This window comes from Onychomys torridus, chromosome 15 (genome assembly GCF_903995425.1).
Source record: "Onychomys torridus chromosome 15, mOncTor1.1, whole genome shotgun sequence".
Classification (NCBI taxonomy): Eukaryota; Metazoa; Chordata; class Mammalia; order Rodentia; family Cricetidae; genus Onychomys; species Onychomys torridus.
The window spans coordinates 70,412,081-70,426,726 of NC_050457.1; the positions used below are offsets into that span (position 1 = coordinate 70,412,081).

The 14,646-nt window shown below is 40.3% G+C and overlaps 1 protein-coding gene across 1 annotated transcript in view; it reads left to right on the forward strand.

Annotated features, from left to right (window-relative positions):
* Sema5a (semaphorin 5A) overlaps positions 1 to 14,646 on the forward strand; it is a 472,079-nt gene that overhangs the window by 116,184 nt on the left and 341,249 nt on the right. The window contains 1 exon segment of the mRNA XM_036206837.1: positions 1,256 to 1,352. The gene's annotated coding sequence lies outside the window, so the exon portion shown is untranslated.

Genomic DNA, 14,646 nt, shown 5'->3' on the forward strand with positions numbered 1-14,646 from the left:
CATAGAATGGCAGTGTTGGTGTCTCCCTGCTCTCTGTCCCCCCAAATCCAGGACATCCCTAAAGGCATTTCAGCGGATTCCATTTTGTACACTTCCAGCATTATATTAAAATTTGGGCTGTTTTGTGGAGGCTTCTTGGCTTTTGATCATTATCGACATGTGCCTCATGGGGCTCATTGTTTAGAAGAATCGCAGAATGTCCTGGAAGGTCTTCTCATTTTCTCATCATTCACAGCTGTTCTCTAGTGTGTGGGTGAGGACAGAGGACCCCATTATGCTTCACATGTACAATAGCAGAAACCAGCCTTGGAAGTCACAGAAGTCCTTCAGCAATAGCAGACATGTCACTGCATGGATAACAAGTTGGGAGCCACCTACTTCGGGCTCTTGTGTTTGCCATTACAATATGGTTTTCTTGTTTTAATAGACTACATTTACAAGGCGATACAATACGTTTTCTGGCTTTTGGTGAGGTGGATTGATTTTGTGATACTGGATAACCTTTCTTATTAAGTCTTATTCTTGTGCAGAAAACACATGGACATGATGTGACAATGCAAACTCAGACTCAGATGTAGTTGATGCTGTACTTACCTTTAACTAACACCTTGTGAAATGCTTTATTTTAGGAACTTTTGTCCAAGATTTGCAATGAAGGAGCCATTACAATGGCCACGTTTTTATTTTCAAACTGCTTAAAGTAATTCCAGGGACCTTGAAATAATGGCCCCTTTGGACATTTCATGAGATTTTTTTTCACATATTCAACAGCACGAAAATTTTAATATCCTCAGGCTGGAGAGATGGCTCAGCAATTGAGCATGTATGCTCTTGTAGAGGTCCTGCATTTGGTTCCCAGCTCACATATCAGGAAGCTCACATCTGCCTCTAACTCCAATTGTAGGTGATCTGAAACTTCTGGCCTTTGTGGGTACCCACACTTACTACCACATACACCTCACACCCAGATGAAGAATTCAAACTAAAATAAATCTTGAAAAAAAAACTCAGCATCATTTTTTTTAAGTTTATCTTTTTTTTCTAAGAAAAAAACCTCAGTGGTGTCTATATTGCTAATTTAGGTCTCTCCTAATGGTGATCACTGAGCTGTACCGTGCCTCTTTCTCTCCTGTGTTGCTAGAGATTCTTGTACTGGTTGTTAGGGCGTTGATGGAACTCCCTAGCCTTTATAAGTGAAGACTGCAGTGTTTTAATATGAGCTAACTTGACTTCTGTCTCTTATGATTTGTTGAAGGGCTGGTGTGTGAAAACCCGGCTTGGGTGCCCATGTAGCCACACAGTTCAGTGTGATTCATGACGGAGGCCACGCGGCTCTACCCTCTCTCTCCTCGGTAAGTGAGACACTAGAGTGGGAAGTGTGGAGACCAAGAGCACTACACATTTAGACGTCTCTTTGTTAAAAATGGTAGTCAGAAAAAGATTTTCTAAAAAAGGTAAAGCTATTTGGGTCTGACTGTCCTGTGTAGTGACCCAGGAACCTCAAGGCCAGGAAGAGTGCTGGTGACTCATGGCTACTCCTAGCCACAGTCTGTGTGCTGTGTCCTAGTTCATTTTGTGGCATATCCCACTGTCAGCTCACTTTCCTATTGTGGGACTTCCTGAGGTATCCTGTACCTTCTGAGAAGAGCCACAAGTCCTCATGATGGCCTCAGGGATCTGCTTCGTCAAGTCTCTTCCATTGTCCTGACTCCAGTAGCCCTTCGGTTTCAGAGACCAGCATCTTGCCTTCCAGACCTCAGCCTCCATTCCCCAGTCCTGACTGTTGAGCTTCTAAAATCCAGCTAAATGTCCTCCTTTGTGGGAGCTCATCTTCAGCTACTCAGACCCGGGTGGTAACCTCTCCTCTGATACCTGTGGCCACCTTTCAGAAGGAGCAGGAGAGGGAGGGAAGAGAATGGGGGTGAGAGCCATGAGAGAGAAAGAGACAAGGACCTTCCCTGTATAAACTAGTCACTGGGAACATGCCGCTTTATTAAATTAAATGTTATTGTAGGCAACTTTATTCTGCTTTCCAATTAAAAGAATTTGCCAATGACATACATGCATACATTCTCTGTACTTGTTAGCTGTCATGGTTATGGGATTATATTGCCAGTTCCCTGTTGTCTTGTGTGCTGATGGTTACTAAATAGATTTTAATAGTCCAGCTTCAAAGGTATATAGAAGAGCTTGTCTGAGACTATATACTCTGCAACTCCTCTGAATATATTCTCCAGTCCCTACATTTCATGGGACAAACTGGTGATCTACATTTTGTGTCTTTCTGTAGCTTACATACATTCACATGGTATCTAAAATACAATTAACTCGGGCACCTGGGCAGCTCAGTGTCTTCTTCATGGAGAACTACAGAGCCTGAGAACTAGAAAGAGCCATAGAGATGTTACAGAGTTTGTGTAGTTGTGATTTGCATGTGCATGGCCAGTACATTCTAGGAACAGTATTATCCGCTCATCCAGGTTTCATGGGTTACCAGACACTATGCTGAGGGAAAGACATCTAGCTCTTGCTCTCACTCTTTAAGGGTGGTGCTTTCATGATCCTTACTTTAAAGATGAGTAAACTGAGGCCCAGAAATTTACTTAAGTAGTCAAATGTAGAGAGAGGGTTCGACTTATGACTCTCAGCCCTAACACCTGACTCCAACTGAGCACTGAGCATGCCATTCCAGAATAAGATCAGACATGCACTATTATTTTGTTGTGGTTGTTCTGGAAATACCAGGACTCTTAAAGGAAAGTGGAAAATAAGTATCGAGGAATTGATTTTTTCAAGCATAATTCAAAATCAGAAATTGACAAGCCTCTTTTGAAGAGATAGGGAGAAGCATGTTAGTACCCACAGGTCTTAGATTCTCAGCTATGTCATCTCATCTCTGCAATTGCAATGTGACAGTAGCCACAGGCAATGAGTAAAGGAATGAGTCTGGCTGTGTTCCAGTAACTCTTTATTTCCAAGGGCAGGAGGGAGGCTGGATGTGTTCCCCAAGGCTCTAGTTTGCTGAGCTTTGATCTATGTGTTGTCTGGAGTGCTTAAAGATCTCATCACAGAGAGGATGAGAACATATCAGTATCCATCAAGTCCCTGAACAAAATTTAGCTTGGGTGGATAGAATTTTATCACAAATTTTAATGAAGTCCCTGCTGTGCCTGCAAAACCTGGGAATATAGGCATCCGGGGCTCCATCACTTGACATAGTCTACATATCCCAAAAGTGTTAGACTGAATTTTGGTACATTAATGATAGCTCTGCTCAAAGTAAGACCTGAGAAAGCATTACTCACTTAGCATGCTGTGTTGCACATCTGGCATGTGTAACTCATTTACACAGGAAGTTCCATACCATTTCGTAATTAACCATGTTCATGCCAGTTCATCTCTGTGCTCTGTTCTCACTGCTGCACATACATGTAGGACGAGTAGTGCACAGTTGTTTTTGGCTGTCAGGTAGTTACACTGAGATATCAACTGCACTTCTTATATTAAGAACAAAGACAGGTGTCTACAAGTGTCAGATCTTCTAAAACAAGAAATAATTTGGCAATACTACACATGCATCCAGAGAGGTGGTTTTGTTTGTTTGTGTTTTTGTTTTTAGTTTGATTTTTTTCCCTTAAGTATTTACACATACAGGTAAGTCAGACTATACAAACTGAGCAGGTTTTGTTTGTACCTTTGGGATACACGTATATTTGCATGTAATGACAATAGATGAAGAAAGAAGCCTTGACTTTGAAAGAGAACAAGGAAGGGGACACAGGAGGGCTTGGAGAGAGCGAAGGGAAGCAAAGAGGTGCCATGGTACACTCTCAAAAACTAAAGGAATAATTTAAAAGGACGAGTTTTCTTGTGAAAGGGTACTTTAATCTCCTAAGGTAGATTTGTCTGCAGTGTGTGACTCTAATCCCAGCTACTCTGCTTCTTGCAGGGGTTTAAGTCATGTTTTGTGTTTTTCCATTCATTAATTCACTCATTCTTCAACCCTGATATAACAGTTTATATACATACCTTTGCCAAGGAGCCACTCAGTCCTGGATTCTTACTCATGCATGTGGAAATGTGCTTTTCACTTGAGTAACAGTGGTTAAAAACTGAAATTCTGACTATAGAAATAAAATACCTGTCTATGACATCTTATTAACTGGGAAAAGTAAATTGCAATATGCAAATTAGTTTAATTATATTTATCTTAAAAATGTGTTTATACTCATATAATCTCTATACTCATATCATCTCTATACTCAGTTCATGTTTCTAGTAAAGTCTATTGGACTATACATAACTATACTTTGAATATGTTGTCTCTACAGTTGAGTTTGTATTCTTAAAAATATTTTTATAATATTTATCGTGTGTGTGTGTGTGTGTGTGTGTGTGTGTCTGTGTCTCTGTGTGTGTGTGTGTCTGTGTCTCTGTGTGTGTGTGTGTGTGTGTCTGTGTGTGTGTGTGTGTCTGTGTGTGTGTGTGTGTGTGTGTGTGTGTGTGTCTGTGTGTATTTGTGTGTCTGTATGACATAGTGCCTATGCAGAGGTCAGAAGACAACTTGTAGGAATCAGTTTTCCCTCTCTCTACCATGTGGGTCCTGGAAATTAAGAATAGATTGTGAACCTTGGTAGGAAGTGACTTTATCCACTGATCCATCTTGTGGGACCCCTAAGGAATTTGTATTTTACAGATATTTTCAATTAAATTGAACAAATTAGTTTAATGTAGTGAATAATGACAATGGGATCTATGTGTAAAAGGGCCAAATTCCTATAATGCCCGCATGAAAGTTAACTACTGCTAGTATTAAATGTGATCTCCTTTAGTAGGCTTTCTATGAACAATCTGTAGAGTTAAAGTAACACAGATATACAGTATTGATTGAAAATTTTCACTCATTGTAATATGCATGCTTTGTAGTATGACAAATTGTTAATAAACCTAATTTTAATGTGTCTATAATAATCTTTCAAGGGAAGACTGTTATATAATTTGATGCTTCCCTTTGGTTAAATAAGTTTCTACTATAGTGAGCAGGGAGGGGGCTGGTGGTCCATATCTTACATACCTGGATTGCATTTGCTGCAATATTTGCAGGCTGCATCATCGTTGTATTTGTGAAGCATAGATATTTGGTGCATACGCAGTGCTATGTGAGCACTGGCAACCAACATAAAGCCTTCATTTAATTGAGGGTTGATTCATTAGGACAGACTAATTGTAGCTGATTTAGTATTTCAAAATAAGGGTCTCAGTAAGACTGTCAGTTGGCTTTTAAAAGTGTTAACAGATAATTATACTTCATGAACAATATGCTAGAGAGCTTGTTTTGATACAAACATCACTCCTGCTGAGTAGCATCTTTAATAATTGTTTTAGTATGATGGCACTCATTCTTTTCTTTTCGGATATTTTATTGTTTCTTTTTTGTTGTTGGTGGTGTTATTTAAGTGCTAATTAAGCAGCTCCACTAGGATGAAGGCAGGAAACAAGCATGTGTGAGGATGCTCTTGGATATGTCTAGTTAGTAAGCTCCAATGTTTTGTGAGGAATTTTTATAACTAAACTTTTAAGGATATTAACTCATTGTCACTGTTTGCTACTTTCTTTTTTATTGCTTAACTTTTAAAATATCATACACTAATGTTTTTTCCCTATGTTTTCTTGCTCATTAACTTTATCATTTTAAACTTAAAGTTTATTTTAATGGTATCAATTTTTCTTTATAATTACTTTAGCCAATGCTTAGAAATGTGAAGTTTAGTTTTACTTTTCTTTTTTCTGAAAAACACAAAGATTTTCATGTTTTGACTGAAGAGGAAGTTAATTAAAATAGATGAGTCTTTTCAAGTTCTCCTAATCTTATCCCACTTGTCTTGTTTTTAAGAGTTTATTGTATTATTTTAAGCTATGTGTATGTGTGTGGGGTCTGTGTGTAAGGTTCTGCAATGTGTGTCAGTATAGGTGGCTGCAGAGGCCAAAGATGTTGGCCCCTCCTGGAGATGGAGTTACATGTGGTTGTGGGCTGCACAGCATGGGTGCTGGGAACTAAACTAGAGTCCTCCTCATGAGCTCTTAACTGCTCAGCTATCTCTCTAGACTCTCTCTTCTTTACTAACAAAATCAATCTCCAATTTTAGTGTCAAAAGGATATGTGAACACATAAAGATTTGTCCAAGTAGGAAGGAATCAATTGCTTTCCTTCATCTTAAGGTGGAGGCCCGCATTACAGTCAGACTGCAGAAATTTCTTCAGTATTTTCTAATTCCTCTTTGTTCAGAAAAGAATAACCTCTGCACTTTGGGGTATTCTGCAATCCTTATCTATCATTTTAAAAACAATAAATCAAAGCATACAATAAATATTTATACATATACATCAATATGTAATCCCTTAAGCTGGCCCATCAGTTTTGGATTTTTGTTAGCATACTTTAATGATACATGATACGTCACTATGTTATTTCCATACACGCACATATGTATTTCAATCATGATTAAGCCATCATAGCAGTTTTGCTTCTTGTCTCTGTCTTCTGTGTGACTTCCTCTCAGTGTTTGTGTGCTATATACACTAAGACCAGGCTGTGAAACTCAGACATGAAGCTATGACGTTAACCAATGGCGCACTTGTGATGATTGGGTCATCTACCTTAGTGCCGCCTCCGGGAGGCTGAATCGCTGAGTGGACTACAACTTGCATTTTTACCTCTTCTGCTGTTTCTTGGATGTAAGACTAAGGAAATTCAAAGGGTGCAGGTGTAGTAGCAGTGACATAGGTGATCACTTGCTTATTCCTGAGGTAGCTCTGACAAAGAGAGTAAATACTGGAAGTGATTTGCTGAACTGCAGAAAATCTTTCTTTTGATGCCCTTTCCCAGCTGGGGTTTTACTTCATGGTATTTGCATGTGCATTGTTGGGACAGGGTACATTTCTTGCTTACACATGCTGAATGATCCCATTTCGGGGTAAAGATTTAGCCTGCCATTCTGAATAATGTCACTCCTTATTATGCCTGTCCTTTTGTCTGTCTGTCCAGTGGAAAATCTCTGGGATGTGATCCAGAGAGGCCTGTGCAGACACATCTGTTAATCACATGCATTCCACTCTATGCTACCAAAGTTCACTAGCGGGAGGGTTGTCTGCTCTCATTATTCACGTTAGAGTGACCAGAATTCCTATCCTGGCACCTGTGAGCCTGGCCTCCTATTCCAGTCTCTTCTGTTTGGGCTTGTGGCCTCCTTCCTCTTTTGTTTATGCGAGGAGCACCTGCCAAACATGCTCTCAGCTTGGTGGTCACCAGCTTTACGGCTGCTTTAACATTTGTGAATTGTCACAGATGTGTGGTGAAGTCCACAATCCATTTTCCTTCCGTGATGCAAGGCAAGCAGGAAGTGATGTGTGTGTGTGTGTGTGTGTGTGTGTGTGTTGTTTATTCTCAGATACCTATTAGTGAGGCAGATGTGTGTGTGGGTTAATTGCTGGGATTTGTAGATTTCCATGTGCCAGAAAGGCACTGCCTCCTCAGTTGAACTATGTGTAGGATCCTTTGAAAGAACATGACCAAAGGGATAAGTGCCTATGTTTGGGTGTTTGAGTTTGATGGCCCTGAGGGGTTTCCTGCATTGTTTCCACATCAGACAATGAGAGAGGCCTCTCTGCTGCAGGGGTGCTGTCTTAAACAGCTCATGCTTATCCGCCACTTTCATGTGGCTTTTGTGTGTTTGTGTCTCTGTCAATCAGGCCACAAAGGGATGTCATTTTACCTCATTTACTGTTGCTTAGAGCCTGGGCAAAGATCATGCTGGGGAAGCTAATGCAGAAAAAGCAACAGTTGGGAAGATGGTTGGGCAATTCTGGGAAGTAAACATCACTGTGCTTTCTATAACACTGTCCAGGGATATTTAGCACTTACATTTCTTTGCTGAGGAATTAACTGGTCAGACCTAAAGCATTGGACATGCCTCAGATTCTTAGACATTTTGTTTTTTGTTTTTTTCAAGTCCACATATTTTGGGTGGCTACTCTGTTCTTTGCACAGAGACCATATTCCTTGTGAGGTCCGTTGCTTCTGCTTTCTATGCAGGAGGTTTCCCTGCTACAGGCATAATGAAAAGACAGGCATGCAACAAGTTGTGCGTTCAGAACAGCCCACTTGGTGCCTACTCTGGTTTATTGTGGTTGAGGCCATGACCTGAGCATGACTTAGCTGTTAGTTCATTTGCTCCTTTCATTCTTCTGTTCTTCCCTCTTTTGGGGGGGTGGTCATCAGGTTTTATTATCCATCTCCTGTTATCATTTTAATAAAAGTAGAAACATCCCCAACCTTAATCATTGACCTGTGAACCCTAGTTTTGTGTAGTTCTTACCCTTGCACCGCTACCTCACGTATAACCCATGTATGTGCAGGCAAAACTCCTTAATGTGTGCTGTGTGTGTTTCTGCGACATGCCTTTTCTCCAGTTCCTCTAGAGCCCACTTGATCATCTGCTCGCACTGCCTTGTCAGGAGGACCCAACTGCCACAACTGCTAAATTTGGCCCTCGAGATTCAGTTGGCTTCACACGTAGTAGTCAGCAGTATTTGTGCTCTTGATCCCCCCTTGAAGTATTTTCTCCATCTGTTTAAGAATCATATATATTAGTTGGCGGTTTCATACATGAGTAGAGTGAAATCTGGTCGCTCTGCTCTTCTTTCCCCTTGCTCATCTCCTTCCCTCTCCCACTAAAATCCTTCCCAGTCAGTCCCCCCTCCTCTTTTCCTGCCTTATTTTATGTATGGCCCACTGAGTTCTATTAGAGTTTCTTGCTTGAGCATGGGTGTGAGATCACTTACTGGAGCAAGTGAATCTTATCAGTGGCCGCACCACTCACCCCCTCTCCAAACATCCGTGAACAACGTGGTCTTCACCTCTCATCTCGGCTCGTTTCATCCCAGCCTCAGCTCTCTGCCACCCAGCCATGTGAGTCTTATGTGCTTCAGTAACTGGAGCTACGGCTCCCATGCCTTCAGCCTCCCACGGAGTCTAGTTGCTTTAGTTGCTTTAGTCCATGTTGCTGCCTATTTGGTCTCAGAGATTAGATAACAAATTATGCTTTTGTGGAGCATGCCAAGCCTGAATTCTTTTTCTTCTTCTCACGTTCTGTGTGTTCTTCACTACACTAAAGGCAAGTGCATTCTTCTGGTTGCAAAGGCTCTAGGTGTGAAATACTGCTTGGTTCTGCCCTTTGCATCCCATACTACATTCAAGCTATCAATAAATATCATCACTAACCCCCCTCAATCCAAAATCTACCACTTTTCAGCACTTTTGTTGCTACATTCTCTTCTCTCCTCCGAGCATCTTTTTCTTAATGACCCAAGTAGACTCCTAATGATCTCCCCCTCCTCTTCCTCTGTGCCTCCTGGTCTCCTCACCTCTCTTGCTAGATTTCCACCCTCTCGATGGTCTCTCCACCTCCTCTTGCTTCCTGGGTGTCTCTCCAGTGCCCTGCTCAGCATCCTTCAGTGGTTCCATTTCATTCAGGTGAAAACACCTTCACTGCCTCTAAAGCTCCTCCTCCTTCATCATCCACTTCCTTACCCTTCTCTCCATCACTGGTTCCATCTGATTTTCTTTCTCTAATGTGATATGTTGACTGGCTCTTTACAAATGTCATTGACAGAGTGAAGGTGTAACATTAACAGAATGATGTACCAGATACCAAGTGCCAATAGGCTGTGGCATATCTGGTATCTGAACATCAACATGGCTGCTGTGACATCTCCTATTTCAGGTTTTCCTAGTCATGATTTCTTGTGCTACTCCTAACCAAGTTACTAATTTAAAACAATCTCACTATTTTCCTTTTCTGCCTTAAACTCTTTAGCCATCTCTGATTTATTCAATATACTGTTCTATAAGTTTGTCAACACTCTGGTCTTTTTCTAGTATAAGCTCCACTAAGGAAGGGTTTTTTTGTATTTTTATATTGTTCCATCCTTTGATGGGTGAGAATGACCTCCTCAAAACATAATTGGCTGTTAATAATTATTAATTTAATGTATGGATTGATTCACTGATAAATGGAAGAGTGTTGCATTTTGGAGGGGGGAATTCCAACCTGAATGGATACAGCCTTGTTTCTAATTTGGTCATGCACAGTTAGACATCTGTCAGCTTGTGTGAAAGAGGAAGAACAGGCTCTTCCTGAATCCCAAACAGTTGCCACATTTACCCCTCCATTATCTAGCAGATGGAAATTTGCCTGTTCACCAATCCTTAGCTCTCAGCACCCTAACCTCCATGGGCTTTTCCTCTCTCTTCATGCCCAGATGAATTAAGTTGTACCCCATCTGTATCATGCTCCTTTTGCAATTTTATACAAAAGGGATTTCAAGTTGTAGCTCTTGTCGTATTTTGTGTATATACCTGATTCATTCTTTTTGGACTACTCACCCCTGGCTTGGTTACTGTTTTCATCTCCTCAGTACTGAGCACTCTGGCGTGCAGCAGGTACTGAACTGTTTCATGTGTGTTATTTAATAAAGTTTCCCAGATGAAATTTTATAAGCTCATCTTATCTAATGATTAGAAGTGTAATAAAATGTGTTCCCTTAGACTCCTAAGTGTAATACCATTCGTGTGATATCTTTATTATATGATGTTACAATAAAAAATTAGTTAAGTTTGCTGTAGGCATCTCAGGCTTGTCCCCACGTTGTTGAACTCTTTAGTGCCTTTGTGAATGGCCTTTGCTCTTTTCCAGCATGAGTGACTACCATTCTCAGCCATATAAAAGCTAAGATGCCTTCCCATTCTTCCAAAGTATTTGTCTTGCTTATTTTAATGAATGTTATTTTGTTTTGTTTTTGAGTAACAGTGTTTTTCTCTATTCTGGGCTGCCCTCAAACTCATCATCTCCCCGCTCCAGCCTCCCTAGTGCTGGGATTTCATCTTAGACCACTGTGTATAGGTTGGCTATTCATTTTGGAAGGGAATGAAATGTAGGTGAGGTGTAAGAGATACTCGGACACAGCCCAGAGTTGTCCTGCCCTGCGCTGTAGGGTCAGATGGCAGTTCTTTCCTGGTGTTTAACATTTCATAGATCGAGGGCTCAGACTACCATCAGTGTCACAGCAGAGTTTTATCAGTGTCATCTTCAAGGAGTCTACTGTGTTAAACATAAAAATAGCACAGCATGGCATGACTGCCAGGTCACAGGGTGAGCCAAGCTCAGAACTCTGAAGTTGATTTTTCTGTAACACGGTTATCTGGATGTACATGTCCAGAGAACAACACTGATGTGAAGGCTGAGAACGTGCTGTTCAGAAGCAAACACTGTCTGGGGTCAGTTGGATAGATGGTAGTTATTAATAGATAGATCAATGGATAGATAAATAGCTAAAACAGCTGTATTTATAGGTGTAGATATTTATTATTTTAACTATATAGATGTATATATGCAAATGGACAATGTATAGAGATAGCAAGCCCACTGTGATGCCTACATAAATCAATGCCTAAACCTGGGGAGTAAATCTCAGCTAGGTAGTTCAGTTCTGAACTCTTGGCATATTATTTAATAAATGGCTGTAGAACAATAAGTGCTATATAGTACCTATTTAATAAGTGATATTTTCTGACTTGTATACATTTGTACATGCACATATGTGTATACATGTATACATAGCATTTATATAGCCACTCTCCTTTCTTATCAGCCATTCCTGAACATATTACTTGGCCACGTTGCCAAATGTGGCCATAGCAGTGAGATACAGATGGGATGTATCTGCCAGTCTAGCATCCACTAGATAATAAGGAGCATCAGTGAGACATAGAAAGGCACATATTTCCTTTATTAGTGCTCACCTGAGACGTTGCCATGACACTAGCATGTATTCAAGAGGACACATCTATTTATTTGGGGGGTGTGAGGCAGGGCAAGGTGGGGCTTGCTACCTAGCCCAAGCTGGCCTGGAGCTCACTCTGTTATTCAGACTGGCTTTGATCTTGCTGTAGTCTTCTTGCCTCAGCTTCCTGGTGCTGGGATTGCAGTCATATAGCACCATGCCTGCTGCCTGTTAAATTCTTCTTTTTTTCAAGCCCAAATAGCCAGCACTGTTCTGTATTTTCTCAGAATTCCTTCCATTTAAAACCAATTTGAGACAATAAAATATCCCTCTGCCACTATAGTGTTTTAATAAATTTCTTTCATCCAGTAACTTTATATTTTATGTATTATATTACATTCTTTTAATATTATGCTATAATTCAGGTTTAAAAGATATCAATAAAGTCTTAAAAGTGTGTTTTAGAATACCTTAATAGTACTGACAATAAAAATTGAGTTATCCTGCAATCATAATGTAAGTGTCTGTGTGTATCCTCACAGGGAGTCTTAGGTGAATTTAATCCTTATGGTAGATTATTCACAGTGCATTGTTTTCTGGAGTAAGTCCTAAATGGTCAGATACATATCAAGCTAACATTTCCAATGAGATACATATGATTTGTGAAGGTATCATTGATCTGGGGGCAGTATTTTCTTTTCTGAGGCCTGTGCACATCTCCCTTGTATAAGAAAGTATGAAGTCTGGGAACTCCTTATCATCTTCACCTTCCTGCAGTCACCATGTTATGATAAGAAGAAAGGATTGAAAAGGCTCATGAGTAGAAGCTGTTAAAGGACTCCTTAAACTGTAGCAATGACAAGATGGAGATCCGACTTAATGGGTAGACATGTGCTACTGAGCCTGATGATGGTCTGAGTTCTTTCCCCTGGTAGAAAGAGAGAAATGATTTCTGAATGTTGTCTTCTGACCACCACATGTGTGCCCCAACACATAAGCATGTATGTACACATGTATACTTGGATAAATTAAATTTAGGTGTATTAATAGTAACAACAATCCAAACTCAAAGTATTTTAAAATTTCATACTCTGAAACAGTGGAATGCTGATAATTTAATCATCATAATGGCTGGAAGCATTTGAGTTCTCCCAGCATCCTTAGCATTGATAGACTTGTCACATATATTTGTCTACTCAACAGTCCTGTGTCACTAAACCTAATTAATGTTATCCTCAGTTCAGAGATGACTGGGAAAAGCTGTGTAGATGTCAAGAAACGTGCCAAGGTTATGCCAAGGTTACCAAGATGGCTGAGCCTAGTAAATATTATTTAATTTATTAATCCAGCATGTATTTCACTGCCTTTACTTCTAAAAATTCTCAACAGAATGCCCTTGGGAAAATATTATGAAAATAAAACCACTCTAAACTATTAAACTCAGCTATTGTAAATGTTATTGCTAAATAAGCCAGCTATAGATTTATACAAACAGAATTTTAGTTTTATTTCTTGGAGCTTGCAAATATTTTGAGGGTTGGACCTCACCCTTACTGCATAATTATCTTGCAGAAGACATATGATTGGTGGTTGATTTCACATAAAAATCCCACATGCACAAACATCTGTGTAAACAAATGGTGTTCTGACCCATCTCTTCCTGGACATGGGGGTCACCAGGGACTTGCAGGCATCCCAATTAATGTCTGGTTGGAAATCAGGTTTCTCTTATTGCTGTAAACCACTAACCACTTCTCTTGAAAATTATAGGCAAACTCATCGTGAGACATAACCTTTATTCTCCCTCCTTCCCAAACAGATGTTTTTTGAGCACACTCAGTAAGAGTCTGCTGTACACATTGGGATGTAGCGTTGAATGACACTGATGGACTCCTGGCTCTCAGGATGCATTAGACAGTCATAACAATTACAATAAACATGAGATGTGTGATACCTGGATTTGTGTGGTAGAGCATGAATAAAAGGCAGTATGAGATCAGCTTGTAGAGAAGGAAGAGGCAATCACCTGAATTAGACCATAAAAAGCAATCACTTTATGGAGGACTTTGTCAGCCAGGACATGAAAGTTACATGTTTACTGTGATTTTGGGAAATGCTTGGAGAAGGTGTTGGACAGGATTTGTTGGCATTTTTAATTTGCTATTTAAATTGTCATGGTTAGCCCTGGAACAATGATCTATAAAGTAGAAGGAGGGGGAAGCATGATGACCTAGGAGAAGTCTTGTCACAGTCCACTATGTATGGTAGATGGATGTGTATCTTGGTGGATAACAAAGTGAGTGTTGACATTTTTAGAGATTGAGTTTGTATTACTCTGGCTGAGTATCCAGATGGAAAAATAAGGCATGGAATATTGTTGGGAGCACAATGGAGGTCTTTGCATCTACAGATCTCCATAGAAACCAGAAATGTTAAGCATGCAGATTTGTCCTTCCAATGGGAAAGATGTAAATAAAAAGCTTGTTCTTCCATACAGAATGCTGGGAATTGGAAGTGATCAATAGCCTTGTCATCCACATTACCTGCTGGGTCAAGTCATGTCAAGCTCCTACAACCAGGACCCTAGATACCTAATAATCTGAAGGACCCTTACAGTCAGGGTGTCCGCAAGCTCCCACAACCAGGACCAGAGATACCCAATAGTCTAAATGACCCTTACATTTTCTGTATGTCTGGAGGCTCCCCTAAGCTCTTGCAACTAGGATCTGAGGTTGCCCAAATGACCTCTATAATCTCTGTATGACCAATATCAGACTAAATTCTTCCTTAGGCCCTTAAGCTAAT